At 37.8% G+C, this 26288-nt stretch overlaps 1 long non-coding RNA gene across 1 annotated transcript in view; it reads left to right on the top strand.

Annotated features, from left to right (window-relative positions):
- LOC140622476 (uncharacterized) overlaps positions 1 to 25449 on the top strand; it is a 28309-nt gene extending 2860 nt beyond the window's left edge. The window contains exons 2-3 of the long non-coding RNA XR_012022239.1: positions 23109 to 23194; positions 24556 to 25449. This is a non-coding gene — a long non-coding RNA (uncharacterized lncRNA). The remainder of the gene's footprint in view (positions 1 to 23108; positions 23195 to 24555) is intronic.
- Positions 25450 to 26288: the final 839 nt, after the last annotated feature.

The following is a 26288-nucleotide window of genomic DNA, read 5'->3' as shown; positions in this document are numbered from 1 at the left end:
ATCAAGAAAATAAATATTTAAATTTTTCTAGAGGTGTCTACTCATTTCTAATCAATCATCCTTTAACCCATGTTGCCAGTAATCTTTGCTCAGAAAGCTCTGAGAAGGCAAAAACATGAAAATATTAACACTTTCTTCACAATGCCATCTACTCTCAACTCAGAACATCCTCACTCATTCCAAATATGTTCCTGATTCAACAGTACTTTCTAGTATTAATCCTGGCAACATGCTCCCTTCATGAGATGACTACCCAGATTAACTTCAGGCCATACAGACAGGCTTACAAAGTACCCTGTTACATGAAAACATAAGTAAAAATAGATTGTCAGCCACATCAGTCCATTCAGGCTACTTTAACAGAAGGTCATTGATGAGGGGCCTTATAAAGAGCAGAATTTTATTTCTCACAGTCCAGAGGCTGGACATCTTCCTAACAGAAGGCTGCTGACTTCTCCATTGTATCCTTACATGGCGGAAGAGACAAGGTAGCTTTCTTGGGCCTCTTCTATAATCATCACCCACCTCCTAATACTACCACATTGGGCATTAAGTTTTCAACATACAGATTTTGGGAAACACAAATATTCAAATCATAGCACCAATCATCATGCAAAGTATTGACATGTCTTATTATACTTATCAGCTTATGGACTCTCCCTAGTCCTTCACCCCCAAGATATTAGAATTGCTGCAGAGTCTTTATATAATGAGCTATAGCGCTATTTAATGATTAAGGCTACATCAAATTCATCATATAACCTTGTCATTTTAAGCTCGATATTGTGTTTTATTGACACTCTGCTCAACAGTAAACCATGGATTTTCACTCTGTGTGGTAAAATAGCACTATATCCTCCCTTGATAGGAATAGCAATCCCAGTTATGTGTCTAAAATCTCTTATGGGCATATAACTTCTAGGGACATTTGCCTTGTTTTGAAGCTTAGGATCGAATAGAACTAAAGATACACCTGACAACTAAAAATAGACAACCACTTCAATTTCCTAAAAGCTTTGGAAGCTGTCTAGGATTCCCCCTGTCATTAGAGATTCTTTCGTTATATTCAGTCTAGATATGGCAACTACAGACTCATCAATCTAAGTTACTCAGGCTCTCCAGAACCTAATTTCTTGATGAGTACGTATGGGTTTGTGGCGTTAGTGATCCAAAGATGTTCTTGAAGATTGTAATTTGCAATGATGATTTACACACTATCCTAAGAGCACCCTATTTTTTTTTTCCTTAGTGTTTTTCATTTCTCAAGAAGATTGTTTAATAGTTACTAGGAAAGGCTCTGACCCCAAACTTCCTAGGTTCGAATCCTAGCTCTGCCATTTTCTAGCAGTAGCAGGTATATTATTTAATCTCTTTGTTCCTCAGCTTCTTCGTTAGTAAAATGAGGTTATTACTTATGTTAAAGAGCTGTCAGAGAATTAAGTGACATAGGCATGCAAAGTTAAAACAGACCTTATCCCTTAGTATTCCATAAATATTAACCATTATAATATGGATTCTCTAAGTCTGATTCGTTCATTTTACCTGAGTATGTTGCAATTTTACCATTTTGAATCTGTGTCTACGGCACTTCTTCCAGATAATGGGAAATGGATTGCAAAACAGGTATAGTTCACAAGCTTGAAATTAAAATTCAGCAAATTGAGTATCAGGCCTAATTTACCTGGTGAAAGTTGGTAGAAGGGATGGTAGCAAAGAACAGGAGATGGGGTGGAGGTTGAACCAGCCAGTCAGTAAGTAAATCAGTAAGCAAGTCAGCAATAGATTTTTTTCTGTGAAATGAAATTAATAGGATTTAAATAATTTGAGTCATAAATCTCAAGTCAGGGCAAAGAGTTAACCTGGGACAAAAAGAAATCAGTTATGACCATACCTGTCAGACAAGAGACTGTGCTGATAAATGCCAACAGCTTGGAGTCTGCTATTTCTGCTGGCTCTTACTGTCCTAACAGTATGGATGACACTTTTGCCCCTAAATTTCCCTACAGGCGTTTCAAGGATTTAGAACCTACTGGAAAGATAATTTGGTAGAGACATCCTTGATAATATTTTCTCCCACAAGGAGAAAAGCATTCACAGGTCTGTCTGCTTCTAGCTCACTGTCCCCAGGGCACTTTGCCTGCTGTGATCATGAGTGTCCTCTCTCCATCGATTCTATAGTTGATATTCATCCCTGTTTTTTTTTTTTGTTTTTTTTTTTTAAGTTTTACCCATTTATTTTTTTTTATTTATTTATTTTTAACATTTTTATTTATTTTATTTTATTTTTTCTTTTTATCTTTTTTTTTTAATTTATTTTTTATTGGTGTTCAATTCACTAACATACAGAATAGCCCCCAGTGCCCGTCACCCATTCACTCCCACCGCCCGCCCTCCTCCCCTTCCACCACCCCTAGTTCGTTTCCCAGAGTTAGCAGTCTTTACGTTCTGTCTCCCTTTCTGATGTATACAATGGAATATTACTCAGCTATTAGAAATGACAAATACCCACCATTTGCTTCAACGTGGATGGAACTGGAGGGTATTATGCTGAGTGAAGTAAGCCAGTCGGAGAAGTTTTACCCATTTAATGCTACAAGGTCATCCTGGGACAATTCTCAATTTTAGTGTAAGAGTTTATGTATGTATGTACGTACGTACTTAAAGCAATTTCCATTTTTAGTTGCCTTTGAACTGTTTTATTGAAGTACAATTAACACATAGCATTATCTTAGTTTCAGTACAAAGTATGATTCAGCTATTCTGTACACTACTCAGTGCTCATCGAGATCAGTGGTCCTCTTCATCCAACTCATTCATGCCTCTGCCCACTCCCCCTCTGGCAGCCATCAGTCTGATCTCTGTATTTAAGAATCCATTTTTTATCTTTCTTCATTTATTCCTGAAATTCCACCTGTGAATGAATGACATCATATAGTATCTATTTTTCTCTGACTGAATCATTTCATTTAGCATCATACCCTGTAGATCCAGTTGCAAATGGCAAGGTCTCATTCTTTTTTAGGACTGAGTAATATTCTGTTGTGTGTATCTATCATCTATCTATCTATCTTCATCATCATCATCATCATCATCATCATCATCATCTATCTATCATCTTCTTTATCCATTCTACTATGTATAGACATTTGAGTTGCTTCCATATCATGGCTATTGTAAAAAGTGTTGCAAGAAACATAGGAGGGCACGTATCTCTTCAAAATTTTGCTTTCATTTTCTTTGGATAAATACCCAGTAGAGGAATTTCAGGATCATATGGTGAATATAATTTTCATTTTTTGAGGAATCTACCCATTGTTTTCCACAGTAGCTACACCAGCTTGCATTCCCACCAAGAGTGCATAAGAGTTCCTCTTTCTCCACGTCCTCACTAATACTTATTATTTCTTTTCATTTTGATTCCAGCTATTTAGTCAGGTGTTAGGTGATATCACATGGTGGTTTTGATGTGCATTTCCCTGACGACTAGTGCTATTGGGTGCTGGCCATTTCTATGGCTTCTTTGGAAAAGTCTCTATTCAGGTGCTCTGCCCATTTTTAATCAGATTATTATGGGGAGTGTTGAGTTATATAAGTTCTTTATATATTTTAGATATTAACCCTATAGTGGATTATATCATTTGCAGATATTTTCTCCCATATAATAGGTTGCTTTTTTCTTTTTCTGATGATTTTCTTCACTGTGCAAAAGCTCTTTATTTTGATGTAATCCCAATAGTTGAATTTTGTTATTGTTTCCGTTGCCTGAAGGAACATATCTAGGAAAATGTCAAATTACTGCCTATGTTTTCTTCTAGAGTTTTAAGGTTTTAGGTCCCACATTTAGATCTTTGATTCATTTTGAGTTTATTTTTGTGTATGATATAATAAAGTGGTCTAGTTTCCCCATTGTATATTCTTTGCCCACCATATATTCTTACCTCCTTTGGGTTTATTCTTGTGCTATTTTTCCCAGTGATATGTGTGTATATTTTTGTGCCAATACCATGCTGTTTAGGTTACTACAGCTTTCTACTATATCTCAAAATCTAGTATTATATTACTTTCAGCTTTGTTCTTCTTTCTCAAGATTGCTTTGGCTATTTAGGGTCTTTTGTGGTTCCATACAAATTTTAGTATTATTTGTTTTATTTCTGTAAAAAATGTTGTTTGTATTTTGTGTTTTTTAAAAATATTTTATTTATTTATTTGACAAAGAGTGAGAGAGCACAAGTAGAGAGAGTGTCAGAGGGAGAGGGAGAAATAGGCTCCCCACTGAGCAGGGAGTCTGATGCGGGACTTGGTCCCAGGACCTTGGGATCATAACCTGAGGGAAAGGTAAATGTGTGACTGAGCCATTCAGACACCCTGTGTTGTTGTATTTTTATAGAAATTCTATTAAGTCTGTAGATTGCTTTGGGTAATATGTACATTTCAACAATATTTGTTCTTCAAATCCCTGGGTATGGAATGTCTTTCCATTTGTGTCATCTTCAATTTATTTCATCAATGTTTTATAGTTCTTTGAGTACAGGTCTTTCATCACCTTGGTTAAGATTATTATTCCTAAATATTTTATTATTTTTGGTGCGATTGTAAATGGGATTGTATTTTTAATCATTTCCTGCTATCTTGTTATTAGTGTATAGAAATTCAACACAACACCTTTCTGTACATTAATTTTGTATCTTGCAACATTACTAAATTCATTGATTGGTTCTAGCAGCTTTTTGGTAGAATCTTGACAGTTTCTCTATACAGTATATGTCATCTGTAAATAATAAAAGTTTACCTCTTCCTTACAAATTGTGCTATTTTTTGTGCCATTACCACTTCCTTACAAAGTATAATAACTTTTTTTTCTTTTTCTTGTCTGATTTCTGTGCTAGGACTTCTAGTACTATGCTGAATCCAAGTGGTGAGAAAGGACATCCACATTTTGTTCCTGATTTTACATACAAGCTTTCAGCTTTTCATCCATCCAGTGTGATGTCAGCTATGGGCTTTTCATATATGGTCTTTATTTGTTGAGATATGTTCCTTTTAAACCTACTCTGTTGAGAGTTTTTATCATGAATCGATATTGAACTTTGTCAGATGCTTTTCTTTACATCTGTTGAGATAATCATATAGTTTTATCCTTTCACTTGTTAATGTGGATATATCACATTGTTGATTTATGAATAATGAACCACTCCTGCACCTTTGAAATAAATCCCACTTGATCATGCTGAATGTTTTTTTTTTTTAAATATATTGTTGGATTCAATTTCCTAGTATATTGTTGAGAATTTCTGCATTTATGTTTATCAGAGATATTGGCCTGTAGTTTCCTTTTTTATGGTATCTTTATCTGGTTTTGTTATCAGGTTCATGTTGGCTTTGTTGATGGACTTGGAAGCTATCCTTCCTCTTCTCCTTTTGGAATAGTTTGAGAAGAACAGATATTAATTCTTCTTTATATATGAGGTAGAATTTATCTGTGAAGCCATCTCGTCTTGGACTTTTGTTTATCGATAGTGTTTTCATTATTAGTTGAATTTCATTGCTATTAATAGGTCTGTTCAAATTTTCTATTTCTTCCTGATTTAGTTTTGGGGAGTTATGTTTCCAGAAATTTATCCATTTCTTCTAGGTTGTCCAGTTTTCTAGCATATAATATTTCACAATATTCTCTTATAATCCTTTGTATTTCTGTGGTTTCATTGTTATTTCTCCTCCTTCATATTTGGTTTTATTTATTTATTTGAGTCCTCTCCATTTTAAAGGAATATGAATAAAGGATTATCAGTTTTATTTTCAAAGAACCAGCTCCTGGTTTCATGGATCTGTTCTGTTGGGTTTTTTAGTTTCTATTTTATTTATTTCTACTCAAATCTTTATGATTTTCTTTCTTTTCCTGGCTTTGGATTTTGTTTGTTGCTCTTTTTCTATCTCCTTAAGGTTGTTAGGTTAGGTTGTTTTATTTAAGATTTTTCTTGCTTCTGGAAGTAGGCATACGTTGCTATAATCTTCTCTCTCAGAACAGCTTTTGCTACATCCTGTTTTGGATTGATGCTTTCATTTTTACTTGTCTCTATATTTTTTGATATCCTCTTTAAGTTCTTGGTTGACTCATTCATTGTTTAGTGGCATATTGTTTCTGGATTTTCTTCTTGTGATTGGTTTTTGTTTCATACCATTGTGGTAGGAAAAGATGCATAATATGATTTCAGGCCTTTTAATTTATTGAGACTTCTTTTCTGGCCTAATGTGCTCTATTCTGGAGAATATTCCATGTGTACTTGAAAAAAAATGTGTCTTCTGCTGTTCTGGGATAGGATGCTCTGAATATATTAAGTCCATCTGGTCCAATATGTCATTCAAAGCCACTGTTTCCTTGCCAATTTTCTGTCTGGATAACCTACCCATTGATGTAAGTAGGGTGTTAATGTCCCCAACTAGTATTGTATTACAGTCAATTTCTTCTTTTATGTCTGTTAATAGTCGCTTTATGTAGAGGTGCTCCCATGTTGGGTGCACAAATATTTACAATTGCTATATCCTCTTGTTGGATTGTTCCCTTTATCATTATGTAGTGTCCTTGTTTCTTGTTACAGTCTTTGAAAGTCTATTTTGTCTTATATAAGCATTACTGTCACAATTTTCTTTTTCCTTCCTTTTTCATGATAAATGTTTTCCCATCCCTTCACTTCCATTCTGCATCTGTCTTTAGGTCTAAAGTGAATCTCTTGTAGGCAACATACAATTGGATCCTGTTTTTTTATGCATTCAGTATCCCTATGCTTTTGATTGGATATTTAGTCCATTCTGATTTAAAGTAATTATTTATAGGTAGGTCCTTATTGCCTCCACTCTTTTCTCAAAGCCAGTGAATATTTTTTATGACATTAATTTGAATTCTCTATTGAAGAAGTCCTGAAGTCCCCTACAAGTGCAATGTCTTGTTTATTACTTGTTTTTATCACCGTTTTTATAGTTCTTCTCTATTTCTTTATTCTTCTCTTGCTGCTTCCTTTGTGTTTTGATAGCTTTCTTTAAGGACATGCTTGGATTTCTTTCTATTTTTTGTGCATGTACTATATGTATTTGCTTTTGTTTTTGTTTTTTTAAATATTTTATTTATTTATTCATGAGAGACACAGAGAGAGAGAGGCAGAGACACAGGCAGAGGGAGAAGCAGGCTCCCTGAGGGGAGCCCAATGTGGGACTAGATCCCAGGACCCCAGAGTTATGCCCTGAGCTGAAGGCAGATGCACAACCACTGATCCACTCAGGTTCCCCTATTATACGTTTTTGATTTGTGGTTCCCATCAGGTTCATATGCAACATTTTATGCATATATCTCTCTATATTAAATTGATGCCATTTAAATTTGAACCCCTTTTAAAGCCCCTTTTACTCCTCCACTTCTTATGTGCACCTGATTCGTACTTTACATCCCTTTATTTTGTGAATTCTTCATTGATTTTTATAGATTTAAATGATCCTACTGTTTTTGTGTTTTAACCTCTGTCTTAGTTTTATAAATGATTATTCTACTACTTTGATTATATTTGAATTTATTGGTGAATTTTCTTTACCTTCATAATTTTCTTACTCCTGATTATGGCCTTTCCTTAACATTTCTTGAAAGCCTAGTTTAGTGGTGAGGAACTTCTTTAATTTTTTTTTTTTTTTTTTTTTTTTTTTGCATAGAAAACTATCTCTTCTGAATTATATAGCTTTACTGGGAAGAGTATTCATTGTTGCATTTTGCATGAAACTCTTTATCTCTTCTGAATTATATAGCTTTACTGGGAAGAGTATTCATTGTTGCTGTTTTGTTTGGTTGGTTTGTTTTTTCCTTTCAGCACTTTGACCTCATCATGCCACTCCCTTCTGGCCTGCAAAGTTTCTGTTGAAAAATTAGCTGAGACCTTTATGTGGTTTCCCTTATATGTAACTGTTTTCTTTTGCTGATCTTAACATTTTCTATTATTACTTTTTGCTATTTTAATTATGATGTATCTTGGTACAGGTCTCCTTGGGTTAATTTGTTGGAAGCTCTCTGTGCCTCCTGGATCTGGATGTTTCTTTTCTTTCCCAGAATTGTTCAGTTTTCAGTTATCATTTCTTCAAATAATTTTTCTGCCCCCTTACCTCTTTCTTCTCCTTCTGGAATTCTTTTTTTTTTTTTAATTTTTTATTTATTTATGATAGTCACAGTGAGAGAGAGAGAGAGAGAGAGAGAGAGAGAGAGGCAGAGACATAAGCAGAGGGAGAAGCAGGCTCCATGCACCGGGAGCCTGACGTGGGATTCGATCCCGGGTCTCCAGGATTGTGCCCTGGGCCAAAGGCAGGCACTAAACCGCTGTGCCACCCAGGGATCCCGTCCTTCTGGAATTCTTATAATGCACATGCTATTATGCTTAATGATGTCACTGAGTTCCCCTAATCTATTTTTATTTTTTATTATTCTTTTTACAGTTCAGCTTAGTTGCATTCCATTACTCTTTCTTCCAGATCACTGATCTGTTCTGCTTCCTCTACTCTACTATTTATTGTCCTCTGTTTACCAGAACTAGATACTTCATGGATTCTCCCATGTAGGTCACATGTGTCCTACTATTGTAGCTGAGCTTCATTTGCCTTCAGTCCAGTTGGGTGCAATGGCTCAATTGGCCTTTGTGGGTATACTGGGCAGGGTTTGGTCTCTATGCTGTTAAGGTGACAGTCTGGAGCTGGCACAGTCCTGTGGTTGGGCAATGTCAGCAGTCAGACCAGTTGCTTGCCCTTAACCCATCTGCTAGGGCTGTAGTCACTTTCAGGGAACTCTGCTTGCCTTGTCTTCTGAAAGGCTTTCTTTGGCAGGTTATGCAACCAGCCATACCAGATGCTGGCACCTAGTCTGGGACTGATCAGCTGGGTACTTGCTGTACTACCAACTAAAGGTTCCATGCACCTGAGACTATAGGCCATTGATATATGTGGTTATTTTTCTCTCTCCCAGGGGCAGAAGTCACTTTGAAGTGGCTCAGGTCCCTGCTAGAATTGTTTGTAGGATGTGTGGGGACAGGAGCTGCTTTGGAAGGATGAGAGCCAAGTGGGTCAGGTTGGATGGGGTAAATCCACAGGAGAGCATGGAGGTGGGGTATGCAAGGCTAGGAGAACAGGTGGCAAGTATTCTTGCTGGTTCCTCCAAGTGTCCAGTCTACCTAGGGGTGGGGAACAATGGTGCCCACAGAACTTATGTTCTTGGGTAAGTCTCCTAAAGTTTCCTGCTGTTCCAGTGCACATTCTGAGATTAGTACATAAATCACCTGCAGTATACCCCAGATGTTTCTCAAACTGCCATTTCTATGCTGTAGCTCAGCCAGGTTATTTGTTATACTGGCTCTTTAAGGACAGGGACTCAGTTTTCTAAGGCTCTCTCAGAGCTGAGCCCCGATTTTCAAAGTACCCATGTTAAGCCTCAATAATTATAAGTACTGTGGTTAAGCCTCATTGGTTTTCAAAGCCAATATTCCCAGTGCAGGTTCCCCATGCTTGGAGTGTCTGGTGCGAGGGCTGATTATCCTGCTCCTCTGTCCTTGTGGTTCCTCCCATTTGTGGTTAGTCTTGATAGGGGTTTGGTTCCCAACTGTGTCTCTGTCCCTCCTACCCTTTTTGATGTGGCCTCCTCTCTACAGTTACTGTGGAAAGTGTTCCAGCAGTCTTCAAGTAGCTTTCTGGGTTAGTCCCACTGATGTGGCTATTATCTCAGTGTGTCCATGGGATGCAGTGAGCTCAGGACCCTCCTACTCTGCCATCTTTCCTGGGAGTTCCTAGTTGCCTTTGATCTTGATCAGTTTGGGGGCCTTCCCCTTTCCATGGCTAGGTACTCCTTCTGTGTTTTAAAGCCTTCTTTATCCATGAAAGGCTCAATTTTCTTGATAGACTATGCAAAGTTGATCCATCGATTTACTTAGGTTTATTTTAATTTGTCATTTTGATCAGCATTTTGGTATTTCCAATTCATGTGGCATGTATATGCTTGGTCTCCAATACATATGTCTGGAAATAATCTCTAAGTTTTCTGTGTATTTTTTTTAAGTTACTCCCTTTTGTGAATCCCTGGGTGGCGCAGCGGTTTGGCGCCTGCCTTTGGCCCAGGGCGCGATCCTGGAGACCCAGGATCGAATCCCACGTCAGGCTCCCGGTGCATGGAGCCTGCTTCTCCCTCTGCCTGTGTCTCTGCCTCTCTCTCTCTCTCTCTCTCTCTGTGACTATCATAAATAAAAAAATAAAAAAAAAGTTACTCCCTTTTAGGGAACATAGCATACCAATCTAAATTGTTGCTCAGTTGAATAATTTAATTAGTTCATTTCTCTCAAGTAAGAAGTTCACTATACACATAGTAGAAATTTACTGACTTTATAAAAAGAGTTTACAATGCACTGGTATTCTATTAAATAGATATTGTAAGCTATCTTTAGGCTTTATATATAGTTAATGATATAAATTAGAGTTAAAATTGTGTTTTGAACAGTGGTAAGCAGAGTTTTGTTTAAGTAGATACAATTCCAATAAGGAATGAGCCATAGCTGCTATGGAGATGACCAAAGGCATGACCAGAATATTTGATATCCTTGTAATGCAGAAAGCCCAGATTGTTGTGTGTTGATAAAAAGCTACATAGGACTGCAGCTGCTACCTTAAAGCCAGAGCTGAGAAAAACTCTCACTTCTGATGTAGGCCACTGACACATGCTGTGCATATTTTCACAGACTGGCCACAGGTGACCCAGCTGGTTACTTAGCGGCATTAAATTTAAATGTCAGACTGATTAGTAACTGTATGTGTAGAAATACATGTGCTCTATTTGTGTGCATGTGTGAGTATGCCTGTGAGCATGTGTGTGTCTCAGGGGAAAAGGGCATGGAATAGATTACAGTGCAGCTGGCCAAAGAGGTTGTATTTTCCATGACTGCTTTCATTTGAGAGTTGGGGCTTTATAACCACACCCTCTAATAGATCTGGCTTGGCAATTTGTTGTATACAATTTTTCTGTATCAGTTTAAACTATGCATCCCAAAACATTTGTGCTTGCATCCTCTGGCTCTAAATAAATCTCCTATTTTCATACCTCCACCACAGCAGTTGGCCAACTGATACTTCAGAATAGCATTAGATGGCCAAATAAGTAGCACCATCTGCTCCAATTTAGAGGAATCCTCAGTGGTGCTGTGACAGCTGTCTGGTTCTGAGTCCTGAACACTAGAATTCATTTGTCAGAGAGGACACATATCCAGTGTTAGAATGGCCATTTTCTATAAAAGGAATGATTTTTCTAGCAATACAGTACCCTATTTTTATGGAGGTCAGACTTCTGGAAACCATTGTCTATTCTTCAAAATATAAAACCAAATGTGAATGTTGACAAAATAGTCCTTCTGAGCTATTAGATTTAAAACCCAAACTCTCAAGCCATGCTTTAATGTATGAAAAGTCATTATAGCCTCCCTAAGTACCTAATTACATTTATTTAATACACAGTCCTTAATAAGCTTGATTATCTGGTTTGTGAGCATAAAGTATCACAGAAGATGCAAGCTAGAATTAGACATGGTAGGGTTATAAGTGACTCAAACTCAATAATTAGAAGTGGAGAATCTGGTGAATTACTAGGTAGAAAATATGAAAATGCAGACCATGATTTTATACACATTACAATGATATATTTTTGTATTCATTCACTTAATCACTATTTACTATGTTCCAGGCACTTTTCTAAATACTGAAGTACATAGAAGAGTTAGTGTGCCAAGTAAGGTTCTTGCACCTAAAGAATCTGAAGTCTAGTCAGATGGGCTACCTCATTAATAATGCAAGATAGGTTACACAAATACCTTTAGAGGAACAAATAACTTAACATGAGAGTTCAGACTCGCTTGAGATTGCTTCAAGCACAGGAAGGATTCACTTAGGCCGTGGCCTTTAAAATTGACTTTGAATAAGTGTGTATAGTTTGAATATATAGATGGAAACAGCATGGCATTTTATATAAACAAAAGAGTGTGAGAAAACTATGAAAGATAGAGGGCCACCAGGGGGATGAAAGTTCCACGAGGTGGAAGCTGAGACTGTCCTGTTTATGGCTGGGTCCCTAGTAAAAGGATGGGCATGCAGTAGCTTTTAATATTGTTGGAATCAACAGAAGAACAAATGTATGTATGAATGAGTAGCTTAGTTGTATTTACATAAAAGGTCTAGGACTAGATAAGTAACTAAAAGGTATAAGACCAGAAGGAATGTACAAATGTAACCACCACCATAATCAAGATACAGAACATTTTCTTACCCCACCCACAAAAAAAGAAGAAAAGAAGAAAGAAAGAAAGAAAAAGAAAGAAAGAAAGAAAGAAAGAAAGAAAGAGAGAAAGAGAGAGAAAGAGAGAAAGAGAGAAAGAAAGAGAGAAAGAGAGAGAGAGAGAAAGAAAAAGAAAGAAAGAAAGAAAGAAAGAAAGAAGAAAGAAAGAAAGAAAGAAAGAAAGAAAGAAAGAAAGAAAGAAAGAAAGAAAGAAAAAAGGAAGAAGGAAAAAATATGTCTACTTGCCTCTTTTTAGTCAGTTCTCTTATTCCATCAGCCCTTGGCCACAGCCAGACACTGATCTGTTGTCAGTATCAATTAGATTTCTCTCTTTTTTGTTAAATATTTATATGTATACTAGAAACAGACATATAGGTGACCTATTTTGGGGAGTGAGCAATCATGGACTTTGAAAGGACCAATAGGTTCAAGAAAACATTTGATAAGATCATTGAGTAGAGAGTAATTTATTTTAAGAAGGAACAAAATGAAAATTCTAGAGGGTCACCTGGGTGGCTCAGCGGTTGAGCATCTGCCTTCGGCTCAGGTCACGATCCTGGGGTCCCAGATCGAGTCCCACATCGGGCTCCCCACAGGGAGCCTGCTTCTCCCCCTGCCTGGGTCTCTGCCTCTCTCGGTGTCTCCCATGAATAAATTAATAAAAATCTTTTTTAAAAAGAGAAAATTCTAGAAATGAAAACTAAATAATTTAAGAGCTCAATATAGTGTTGAAGGCAGAATAAATCAGAAGAAAAAAGGATTAAGAAGTAGGAAAATAGGTCAGTACAAGATATTAATGATAAAGTGGAAAGAAAAGAGAAGGGAAACAAACAAAAAAGAGCTTAATATACGAGAAGTGGTAAAAAGTTCTGGGCTTTTGCTTCATGCTTTAAAATCTGGAGATTTGTTTGTTCATTCCCTTAGTCCACGGCTATTCCCCTCCGAAGTCGTGCACTGGTTAGTGGCATGCTCCCAAGCTTGCAGAGTAGTAGCTCCAGAATTCTTTTCCAGCATAAAAAAAGAACTTGAGCCAGATGTTAAAATAAGAAATGAGAGTGGAGTACAAATAAATCTCTTTTTTTTTTAAATAAATCTCTTTAGAAGATGAAGCCAGTAATAAAAGTTTTCTAACACTTCAACGAGGTCAAATGAGTATTTTTATGTATACTTTTAATTAATATTTAATCAAATTAATAAAAGTATTCCATAAAATGGTCCCATTTTAAAATATAAGGCAGTATATTTGACGAATGTTCAGAACATTTCCACCATCCAAAAAAGTGATTTCCACATATTTAGAAAATCATTTTTAAAATTTATTGATTTTTACCATAGTCAGATAGTATATTCCATGTAAATTCAATCATTTTAAAATTTATTGAGAATAATTTTATGACATCATATTGTCCATCTTATTAAAGTTTTGTGTGCACTTGAAAAAAAGTATGTATTCTGGTATTGTTGGCTGTTCTATAAATGTCCACTAGCTCAGCGGGTAGAGAGTGATGCTCAAACCAACTGTATCCTTGCCGATAGCCTTACGTCCTTGTTTTAGCGAGAAGAGGGTTGGAATTCCACACTCTAACTCTGTGTTTGCCTATTTTTCCTTTAAACTGTTGAGTATCTGCTTCATCAGCTTTGGAGCTCCCGTTAAGCATTTTTATTCTTAATGAATTGAGCCTTTTGTTGTTATTAAGCATTATTCTTGAGGAATGGTCAGATTCCTCATCCTGAAGTCTACTTCTGTGATATCCAATAGCCACTGCCACTTTCTTATTATTAGTAAGTATGTGATTGGTCACCCTTTTACTTAAAAATATGTATGTTTTATGTTTTAAATGCATTTCTTACAAACCGAACATACCAGTCCAGCAATCACGGCCTTTTATTTGGAGTTACATAGAAGGTTTATATTTACTTTTTGATCTGGATGTGTTCAAGTCTAGAATCATTATATTTGTTGCTTCTGTTCTTAATTTTTCTCCTTTGCTTGTCCTTTTTTCTGATTATTTTTTATTATTTAATTTTATGTCCTTTTTGGAGTTATAAGCTGTCTCTCTGTTTTGCTCATTAGTGGTTGCTCTAAGATTTACAATATACAATTTTAATCTATCGTTGTCTATATTCAAATATTATTACATTCCTTACATATGATGTATGAATCTCACCACAATATACCTCCATTTCTCCCTCATTTTCTTTGCGCTATGGTTGCCGTGTTTAACTTTCATATATGTTCAATTCATTGTTATAAGTATTATGCTATAGCCTCAACTCTAAAGAATTTTTAAAGTGAGAAAAAAATTATATTTTTTGCACATTTTAAATATTTCTTACTCTCTTCCTTAATTTTTGAAGATCAAGGTTTCACTCTAAAGAGCTTTCTTTAATACGTCTCACAGTGTAGGTCTGCAGACACCAAGTTCTCTTAGGTACTATTTATATGCAAATGTTTTTGGTTTCCTTTTACTTTTGAAGGACTTTTTGCTACATGTAAAATTTTAATTGTTTTCAGCAACTTTGTCAGTAGCAACTTTGCCTACTTTTTTTTTTTGGTCTCATGAAAAGTCAGAGATTATCCTTATCTTTGCTCTGCTATATGTACTGTGGCTTATTTCTCTGGCTGCTTTGAAGTTTTCCCTTTATCACTGTTTTCCAGTGTATACCATGGTATGATTTCTCTGTTTATCTTGCTCAATATTATCAGCTTCTTACATTTTCATTACTTTGAAAAAAAATTAGCTGTTATTTTTTTACACATTGTTTTGGCCTACTCCTTTTTTTTTTTTTTTCCTTATACTCAAATGACAGCTATGTTTGACCCCTTGATGATGTCCTACAAATCACTGAGGCTTTTTACATTTTGTTTTATTTCTGCCTGTGTGCCTCAGTTTAGATGGTTGCTACTATCAGAACTCGAAATCTACTGGTATGTTCTTCAGTGTCAAGTACAAGCTTACTTTTAAGTCTACCAAGCTGATTTTTTCATCTTCCATATATATGTATGTATATATACATGTAATTTTAAACGATTAATCCTTTGATTTCTATCATTTCTATGCCTGTTTTTATATAGATGGTTATAGATGACCTTTTTCCAAGTCTTCACATCCTATTAATTTTGGATCAGATCCCGGCCATTGTGATATGATTACATACATCGTATCTATAGTGGGAACCAGACTAACAGTATCTTGAACAAATCTACCATGAAGACCATGCTGCGGCTTGAAACTTTCTTGAGCACAGACCCTCTTTCCACATTCTTTCTTTTTGTTTAATTACTACCCTTGAGTATACTCCAGGGCATAACACCCTTGATCTGCCCTAGAGATATGACTGTGACACATACTACCTTTTTTTGGAAGGGGATGTTTTTTCCCCTTTATTGTTTATTTAAAAATGTAAACAATGCAGGGGCACCTGGATGGCACAGTCGGTTCTTAAGCATTCTCTCCTCGGGTGATTCCCCAGCACGTACTCCCAGTTTCTAGGGTACAGAAGGTCTTAAGGGAGGGGATTACAGAGAGCTACTCATCTTGCAGCTGCCTAGACAGGGTTCTGTCCAGTAAGGCCCCTTAATAAGCCATTTCTCATCAAGCTGGACTTGTCAGCCTTTTATTTTGGTCTCCTTTTTAAGTTAGTTTTAATCTTTGTTATGAAAGTTTTAGAATAGCCTTTTACCCAGTGTAGCATTATTACTAAGGTCTGACTCTCTGGGGTCTCTGATAAATACCCTGAATTTTTATTGAGCATTCTACTCTCTGCTGGTTGGAGGATGAATATCTTCTACCCCTGTGTGATCTCAGAAATTGTATAGTTAAACATTTTGATTTTTGCTTGGTATCATTGAGCTTCACTTTACGCATATACAACGTGGTCTTTAGCAACCCGCCCAGGTAGACCTCCGTACAGATTTCTGAGGTTCTCCCTCTGATGACTCACTCCTTCCAGGTCCCTGGCCTGAAAATTCTTCCTGCCTCAACTTTCTCACGGTTGAATCTCTATTTTCTCAACTCAACAAAACTTCCTTGATCTGTTTCAGTCCTTCTTCCCAGAACTGTGTTCGTAGAATACTCTACTGAAGTGAAGCCAGGGAAATTATGGGGCTTACCTCATTTGTGCTGATTTTATCAGAAAGAAGGGTCCCTTGCTCCTATGTTCCCAATGCTTGATAATAATTCCACGGATTTTTATTAAATTTTCTTTTTTTCTTGTGAAAGACAAGGTAATTATTTTTTGAAATTTCCAGTTAATACTATATATAGTTCCAATAGGAAAAGATACCAAAATTTTGCATATTTGGTTGAAAGTTAAAATTTTTATTTGGGTTTAAGAAATTACTAATACAATATTTTAATGTAATAGAATAGTCCGTGATGTGCCAGAAATTATGGACAAAAATGAATTATAAAGTTTATGTAAATTTTACTTTAAAAATCTTTTTGACTATTGAATCTAGTGTCAGAACAGAATCCCTGAGTCATGGATTCTCAAATTTTATAGTATACAAGAATCTGCTGGAAACTTTGGCAAGGAGTGAATTTCTGAGTCCCTACTTCAGGTATTCTAGTTAACTAACTGGGTTTTTTGGGGGGATTGGGGGGTGATGTATCACAGCTTTTTAGTGATACTCCTATTGATTCTGATGTAGGAGGTCCGAGAGAAAATTCAAATGAAATGTCCTTGTGCTGTTGATATTTTCCTTCTGAGTCACTGTTTAATGACAAATGACCATATTGATTCTTCAAGGTGAAAGCATAATTTAAGTGTTGCAATGCCTCAAGGTGTTGTGGGTCTTACATTCAATCATTCCAAATAAGAAAATACAGAAACTCAAAGTTTTGTTTTCCTTCTTATTTGAATTTTTTGCCTCTCGATTCAGGAAATGAAATGTATTTAAATTTGATATGAATTAAATATCACAAAGGTAGCCTGGAAGATGTTTTAAGTGACTTATAATCACATTGAAGACATATTTTAAATGTTTAACAGAGTTCATTTGGAAACTCAAACCACCTTACATCTAGAAAAATGTGGGAAAAAGAATATACCTTTTATGACAAGGTTTCATGGCACTTGGGCTTCGTTTTCATTTTCTCCAAAGGATATTTGGCATCAGGCAATATGCCATCTGCTAGAATGAATATCTGAAGTAAGTCTCTGAAGCCCATTGTGTCCAGGGAGGTATGGGAGATGGAGGACATTCTCCCTATCCTGAGTTTTCTATTTTCTGTCCAAATCTGGCCTTTTGCAAGGTTAGGAGGGAGAGGTCACTGTGCCACAGAAAACCATAAATAATAAAAGCTCTTGGGGGCTCCTGCGTGGTTCAGTCAGTTAAGTGACCAACTCTTGATTTTGGCTCAGGTCATGATCTCAGGGTTGTGGGATGGAGCCCTGTGCCCTGTGTCAGGTCCACGCTCAGTGGGGAGTCGACTTGAGATTCTCTCTCCCTTTGTCCCGGTCCACTGCCCTGCTCTCTCAAATAAACAAAACTTAAAAAAAATAAAAGAAAAGAATAAAAGCTCCTGTTTGATGAATTCACTGATACACTGAATACCAGGCCACACTAGTGTTCTCTTGACTCCTCCAAAGGTTCAGATTGAGGTCATCACAGGCCTACAAGCCTGATTCTGACAGCCTTCCAAAGGATAACTGTCTCATGTTAGGCTCATTTTTTGGTTTCAGGAAAAATTTAAGGACTGAGGAGTGGCTGATTCTGAGAAAGTTTTAGGAACAATTAAAGTTTTCCTTGCAATGCTGGAGCTCGTGTATTTTTCTTCAAGCCAGGAGCTTGCCAGTTTACCTTATAGTAGAGCAGTCTCTAAATTTCAACCCAAACCCATAGATTAGAATCTGATTTGCTGGAGGCTCTGAATCTATCCTGGAAATTGCTTTTAGCAAAATTTGCAAAGTCCAAGAGTGCTGGCTCTTGCCAATACAGAAAAGAAAATAAAAATGAACTTGGTGCTCCTAGATTTGTACTTTGATAAATCTAAATATATTCTAACAAATACTAATGTAGGACATGCTAGACCTATTTCCCTACTAGTTTTTTTTTTCCTTTTCCTATTTAATAAAATCTTTCCTTTATTGAAAAGTTCCTATATAGCCAGACAAAAGGCACTCTGCATGTTTCCCTCATTAAGCTTTTATAGCAATCTTATGAGGCAGGTGCTATTTTTATGCTCATTTTATAGGAATGCTAACTGAAGATAAATATATTAAATAACTTGCTTAAGAGTGAAAGCTAAACGTGGGAAAGCATTAAGTGGCAGAGTCAACATTTAAATCCAAGATACTTGACTCTGAGGTCTATGATCCTAGTGGATTACACTGTATTTTAACCAACCTTTCAACCTCTCCTCTTCAACTATATGCTACCTCTACACAATACCCATGTGTTTAAGTTCTATTCGTCCCTAAAAATCTTCCCTGACTTATGATACTATATCATCAACCTCACTGAGTTTTGAAGCTAAGAATTTCTTCTAGGTTTAGAAGTCAGTGTTCCAGTAACATCTGATGGGTTCCTTGTTTGACTTCCTTTGGATCCCCTTTAAGTCTCCTTTTTATCAATCAGATTGGGAATCCAATACTGTAGATATGAAATGCTCATATTTTCCCAAGACACCTTTATTCCAATGGCTTCCTCTTCTAGTGTTGACCTGCTCTGGAGTAGGGCCTAGATTTTTCCTCCTCTCTTCTTTCCTACTTCACAAAGTTCTCCTTGGATTTTGTATTCTACTTTCTAGGACTAGATTCTGTTCTCATGTTGTCATCTTTTGAGCTGGACATCTTCCACGTAAAGACACAGGGTTTAGTGATGACCACCGCTTGGATCCCCTATTGGTATGATTAGATTATATTCCCTGTTGCCACTTGATTGGATATGCTTGAACAAGGATTTATTAAACATTTTCTGAGTGCAGGCTCGGTGTTAGGGTCCCAAATATGTGAAGAAGTATATTTTCTGTCACTGTAGTGTTCACAGTCCGATGACTTCCCTGTATTAGGACCGAGCCATTTCCTTTGGGAAATTAGCCCTATTCACCGACTTTTTCCTATGCACCTGCCTTCTTCCTTTTACCTAGTAGGAATATCTCTGCTTGATGTGTTATAATTCTATTTTCTAACCCAGATTCATTAAAGAACCACTGTAGCACATGCATGATAATCTGAGCAGTGGCATATCTTGTCTCTCCTCTTCCTTGCCACTACAAGGCATGACCTGAAGCTTACCATTCCAATTGTTTGCTTTCATCCTCTTTAGATACAAACACTAGTGGTCTGGCTTTTTTTGCTCTATCAAACATTAGAGATTAACCAATATTGAAGTGCCTACCAAGTCTCTAAGTAAGTATTTACTGAGAGAGAAGATTGTTGGGGAAAAGTGATTGGAATCTTCTAAGACAAGCACTGGCAAGCAATATCCCATAGGCCAAATCTGGTCTATTTCTTGTTTTTGTAAATCAGGCTTCACTGGGACCCAGCCAAGCTCATTCATTAGTGTTGTCTCTGGCTACCTCCAGGCTGTAACGGCAGGAAAAGATGAGTACTGGCAACAGAGAAACAATGGCTCACAAAATTTAGAGTATTTACGGTTTGATGGTTTATAGAACAGTTTACTCATAATTATTCTAAGACATTCTTAAACTCTTTAGGAAGCATATTAATCGTGGTCATCTTAAGTACTGCTCTAATGATTAAGAGAGTAAATTTAAGATGGAAGTACAGCAAAAAGGATACTCTCTGACAGATTTAGTTTCTTGGGCCACACATATAGCCTGAATAATAATCAAGAAGGCATTTGGCTTGAGCTCTTATTCATACTTCTCAAGTCTCTGGCCATATCAATTACCCTTGATCCCACCTTGTTCTCTTATTTTTTCCAAGAGGATGTCAATAGCCCTTTCATACATTTTATAAAGCAGTACAAGGTGCTTGGAGTCGTAGGATCTTGGCTGATGTCTTGTTGCCATGTTGCCAAACAATCTCTAAGCAGCAAAACTCAGTTTGTCCAACCTTCTTCAAATTCATGTTCTACCACTAATTTGGCTCCCAAGTAGAAGAAACCTTCATCCTTTAAGCTTAGTGCTTTTATATTTGATTTTGGCTGATTTGTTTTCTGAATTTAAATAGTTTTATGGTCCTTGAAAAGGTGGTTTTGCTCTTTTAGGTTTGTAGTTCTCTCTTATAACAAGTTCTCCAGAGACTAAACCAACTTTTTAATAATGATAGTATTAGTAATTATGATGAAAACAATAACTTTGAATGCTTATTATATATTATAATTATAAAGATAATGAACATTATGATAATAAGCTATACTAGTTTTGAATGCTTGTTATATATGTGGGAAATGGTTCCAAGTTCTGCACATAAATTAATTCATGTAATCCTCCCAATATTTCAGTCAGTCTGGCACCAAAGCCCATGTTTTTAATCACTATGCAAAAGACATATTACTAGGGAGTTTTTGTTGGTTCTTTAACATGGGCAAAACATAAGTGGTATTACTAATTGAATGTCTTGTGGGTGTTTCCTAAAAAAAATTGGATACACCCACGCATGCACATATATATGAATATACATATTTCATATACATATATGTATACATATTTTAAGTACAGAATAAATGTTGAAACATGAATAGAAAATTTGCTTACCAAAAATATTATCAAAAATTATATGGAAGGTATTGTAGTTTGGAAGGAATGCTTCAATTACTTAGCGGATGTATTCATACTCTCCTAGGAATCATTTTGCTGGGAGTTACACACTTGTGTATATTGGATTAAAACACAGAAGCAAACAAACAAAATAACTTTTACTAGCATGCACGGATGATCTATGGAATTTAAGGGCAAGAATTGCAAGAAGCAAGCAGCTGGGGGCTAAGTTAGTCTCCATTCTCTTTTAGTCCCTAGGTTCTCTTGCTCCTTCTCCCTCATCCCTTCATGTGCATACCTATCACTCAGGACCTTACTGGCGTCTTTCTAAGCATTTGCCCCTTTGTAGATCTTGCCTCTTTCTGTTTCTGAGTGAACATGGAAGGGCTGCACAGTAAAAGCTCCTATGACATTAACTAGAACTTCTGGATACAAATTTCAGACTCCCAGATGAGAAAATCAGTGAGTCATCTCAAGCCAGATGTCCCCTTCTGGGCTCAGTGAATAATGGCTGGCATCAGGGTTGGGATTTGTTCACATAATCTGGTAAGGGAGCAGAATTCCTAAGACTGGGTCTTGAATAAGGCATGGAAACTTAATAACAAGTTTGCTGTGTACAACACACGGTGTCCTTCTCTCTCTCTCTCTCTCTTTCTCTGAAGGCCTAAGAAGTCATATTAATGTTTCCTAAAACCAGGCAGTAGCACTTTTCATTGCCTTCAATGACTATGAGAAATGTACTTACAAGAGAAAAAAATACATTGAATGTGAAAAAGGAACCTTGTATTCCTGGCCTTCACTCGTTGGGTGTTGCAGTTCCATAATACCTGATATCTTTCTATATTCCTGTGATGCCACCAAAAATTACAGTGGAGACAACAAATGCCAGAATTTTTTTTTAAGATTTTATTTACTTATTCATGAGAGACACAGAGAGGCAGAGACACAGGCAGAGGGAGAAGCAGGCTCCATGCAGGGAGCCCAATGTGGGACTCGATCCCGGGTCTCCAGGATCAGGCCCTGGGCTGAAGGCAGGTGCTAAACCGCTGAGCCACCAGGGCTGCCCAATGCCAGACTTTCTGACACTAGTTCTAGTCTCATCAGTCGCAGACTTGATCCTTCCTTCAAAATTGCCAGTGGGCATTCGATCTGCAAAGATTAGCCCAAGACCGTGGAAGGGGTGAAACGGAACCGTTTCCAGAAGTATCCTGCAGAAACCAGAACGCTGGGCTGCCCAAGTGAACTGGTTGGCCCTAGCTGGTCAGGGCCAGGGCGATTTGGCACGTCGCTGGTGGAATTCCAGCCATGAGTTTCCTTTCCTTAGGACTCTCCATAGGTCACATCCTGAATCTGCAAACCCACGTCGCCACTACTAAAGAGGGGGTGTCAGGAGACGCTCTAATAGCCAGCTGAGTAGCCAGTCTTTCCGACATCAGCTCTCCTCATATAACAAGTCTTTAAAAAAAAAAAAATGGGTAAAAACGTTTCTCTTATTTGAGTGACCCATAGTTAGAATTACTCTTTGTTTTAGCGTATCCCGATTGGGAAAATTTATCCACACAATGTGGGAAATGAGACAGATGCTAGAAGTGAGCCTTAATTCCATACAAAACTAACAGGAATTAGAAGACACGTTTATGCTTTGGAGTAGAGATCTTATAGATGTATCACAGGGACATATTTCCCACTTGCACGTGACCTTCCAGGTATAGAGGGCTCTTGTCCAATTATCTAAATTGCCTAAGTTCTGATTGTCCCAAAATTCTCCCCAGGTCCCAAAATTCCCCCCAATAGAAATGTTTAAAGATAATATAGAATAGATGAGAGCATATGGACATCGGAATATACCCTAGAATGTAATCCTTAAAAGCCACTGTATGAAGTTATTCTATTTCTACTTTCCCTTTTATTTTAAATAATGGGTACTAATAGTTTACAGAGCTGATTAACCTAAACTAAAAGAGATGTTTTCTCTAGAAATAAAAAAAAAAAGGCAAATTATTTCAGTATGAACTACCCTGCTGACCAAGTGAAAGTTAGATTTAGTAGGAAAGTCCTTCATTCACTTCTATCTAAATCAGTAATTTCCAGACTTTCCCTTTTCTCAGACTGGAGGAGAAGGTGTGGCCAGAGAGAGACTTCTGAGAATTGGGAAGGAAACTTGAGGGGGCACAAGCCTGATGCTTCTGTGGAGGTGGGTGAGCTTTTTGAAGAGCTTGAGTGTTGGGATGAGGACCTGAGGAGAACGTTTAGGATGCACTGGAACTGGGGTAGGCTGCTGACCAAAGATAAATAAAAGGGTAAGAGAAGGAGGACTCTCCCGAGGCCGACTGCAAGTGGAACAGCAGGGGATCTGGTCAACGGTACTCGGCTGACTTCGTGTGGAAGCAAGTGACAGGTCCCGGGATGAACACAGGACAAGGGTGTGTGAAATGTGCACGGGAGAAGGCCAAGGGGCCGAGGGAGTTAGGGAGATTGGCAAGAGAATCATGAAATCCTGGTCTAAGAGTTCAGCCCAGAGAATAAAGGATGGGAAGTCAGTAGAAGGCTGGGAAATTGTGACAAAAGTGCAGAGTCCGTTTACATCCTTGGCTTTCGTTGTAGTTAAGCACAGTAAGCCCTCATTGCCCACCAGGGTTGCAGGGTTCCCCAGTATGGAACCACGTTGTCCACATCGATTCCCGAGATCTCCTTTGAATGTCATGGAAATGTTCACGGTGAAGGGATTAACAAGACTCATTGCATGGATGGGGATATAGGGGAGCTGGAACTAAAATTAATCCTCACTAAGAGAATTGACAATATCCTGAAGATCTAGTTGTTCTTTTAGCTGGGTGTCCTCTGGAACAGAGAGATAAGAAAATGATAAAGCTTTCTCCTGCTTAGAATCACCGTCCCTGATTTCAAATATTTTCAGTCCTCTTGTCTCTTGGGCTAATTGTCATTATAGACGAGGGCTCTCGCTGCTAAGTTGCTTGCCCAACACACTGTGCAGCAAAAGATTAAAAGATAATTGGATCAAAAATTTCACAGGAAAAACACACCAAGATGAAACATCTCTCGGTTAGGCCTATCCCCGGGAGGAACACTAGGATTAAGTGAGCCACAAATAGTACATGACGACCTCACCAAATGCTGTATTACTGAGCCTGAGTAAGATGGTTATATAAGAAGGAGAAGCTGCTTTACTTGTGATGAAAGAAAAAAAAAAAAAAAAGAGCTGTTCACACTCTCCCGTCTCATATGCCAGACAATCTGGAGTTGTTTTGATCCTCATAAAAAGAGCTGATTTTAATGTGGCCATCGGGCGTTTTTAGGATCTTTATAGGCCCAAAGCCTTCTTACTGTTGGAGACCCCACCACCACCACCTATTCCACGTTATAAGTAAATTAGAATGTACTGAGGTGTTCGATCAATTCTGATCTGCATATTTATTTCTGTAATGATTACTGCAGTTATTCTGTTCATATATTTTATCACAGTTTAATTACGGCGCGCGCCGCTTTTAGTGCTGCTGTGTTCTTTTATTTTGTAACGGGGTGGTGTTTTTCCAGGTGTCGCACATTTTGTTGGCCTTTATGAAATTCATCAGTTATGGGCACTGTGGCTGATGACACCCACGAATAGGTGGCCCTGCACCTAGGAGGACGGGTTGGACCCTGGAAGGAGCTACGTGAGACGAAGCCCCGGTCGCCGAGGATGGGTTCAAGTCCAAGCTTTGTATCTAACCTAGGTGACAAAGGCGGGCCCTCTTGTCCCCCTCTTGTTTGCCAGCACCACCACCAATGCTGTTTTTCTCTGCTTTTAGTAGAAAGAGATAAATAATTGGGCAAACACAATAAAGTGATAACACTTATGAAAGACTTATAATAGGTTGCCATGGGAACAAATAGAAGGGGCAGAAAGTTCAGGGAAGCCATTTTTTTTTTCTTAGTGAAAATATAGAGAACAGTCATGCTGCAGCATTCCTATTTTTTATAGGCTTTATATAGAGAATCAAATAACATCAAAAACTTTCATACTTTATGGGACAGCAGAAACAACACAGGATTGGAATCAGATTTGGTTTTAGATTCCAATTTGTTATGGGAAAACTGCTTAACCTGTGTGGACCTCAGTCTCTGCTTCTCTAAAAGGGCCGTGCGCTGAGTTGAAGGGCATTCCTCTCCAGATTTATATTCTATCCAGAACCTGTGGATGTGGCCTTATTTAGAAATGGGGTGTTTATAGATGCCACTAAATTAAGATGATGTCATACCGGATTAGAGTGGAGCTTCGTCCAAGAACTGGTGTCCTTCTAAGGTGAGGGACATCTGGATACAGACCTGTGGGAATGCCAAGGAGCGCCAGCAGCCCCCAGAAGCTAGAAGAGGCAAGGAAGGCTCTCCCCTTAAGGCAGTGGAGGGAGTGAGGCCCTGACGACATCCTCATTTCAGATTTCTGGCTTCCACAGTGGTGAGCATACATTTCTGTTGTTTTAGGACACACACTCTGCGTAATTTATCCTGGCAGCCCTAGGAAATTTGTAACAGAACCCGCCTACCTCGCCGAGCTCTAGTGAGGGTCTGACCTGGTGGGGCGCAGCCACTAGAATCCAACTTCCTGGATATTCGTTGTGGAGCAACCGTACCACATCAGGACACCTCGGTCTGCCTCGTTCCCCACATGTCAGTCCTCTCACTGCCAGTTGTCTTCTACTAGCTTCCAGCCACCATACTATTCATTGACTCTTGATTTAGATTTTCTAGCTTAATATTGCATAGCCTGAAAATCAGTGGTTTGATTTTTCTGATTCCACCTTCCTGCATTGTCCCAGTGGGCTGGGACAGACATCCTAGATGAGATCATAAAGGTAAAAGCACACATCATATTATAAAGCACTACAAAGATGGTCGTTATTTGGATAAAAATCTACCCATATCCAAAGTGGATAAAGGAAGTCGTGTGCACCCATGTGGAGACACGTAGAGAAGGCGCTGGCTTGGATTCTGGTCCTAACACTGCAACTGGCTAATATGACCACGTCATGTATCTAACTGGGCCTGAACATCCAGCTCTGTCAAATTCAGGGAGACAGAAGGGAGCACGTCAAGGTCTTCTCTAACTCTAATATCTTCTGAACTCTGCGTTTTTGGAAGGCTACCTTTTATGAGCATTTATAACTTACACACACACACACATATATTTTTATATATATATATATATATTTTTTTTTTTCCTTTACAAGGGATTCCTTTACTAGAGCTAGGCAGACAGGGTCATGACTTGGCCCTGAGCAATGGATGTG

The sequence above is a fragment of the Canis lupus genome, chromosome 31, assembly GCF_048164855.1.
Source record: "Canis lupus baileyi chromosome 31, mCanLup2.hap1, whole genome shotgun sequence".
NCBI classification, from domain to species: Eukaryota; Metazoa; Chordata; class Mammalia; order Carnivora; family Canidae; genus Canis; species Canis lupus.
This window is presented reverse-complemented; position numbering and strand designations above follow the sequence as displayed.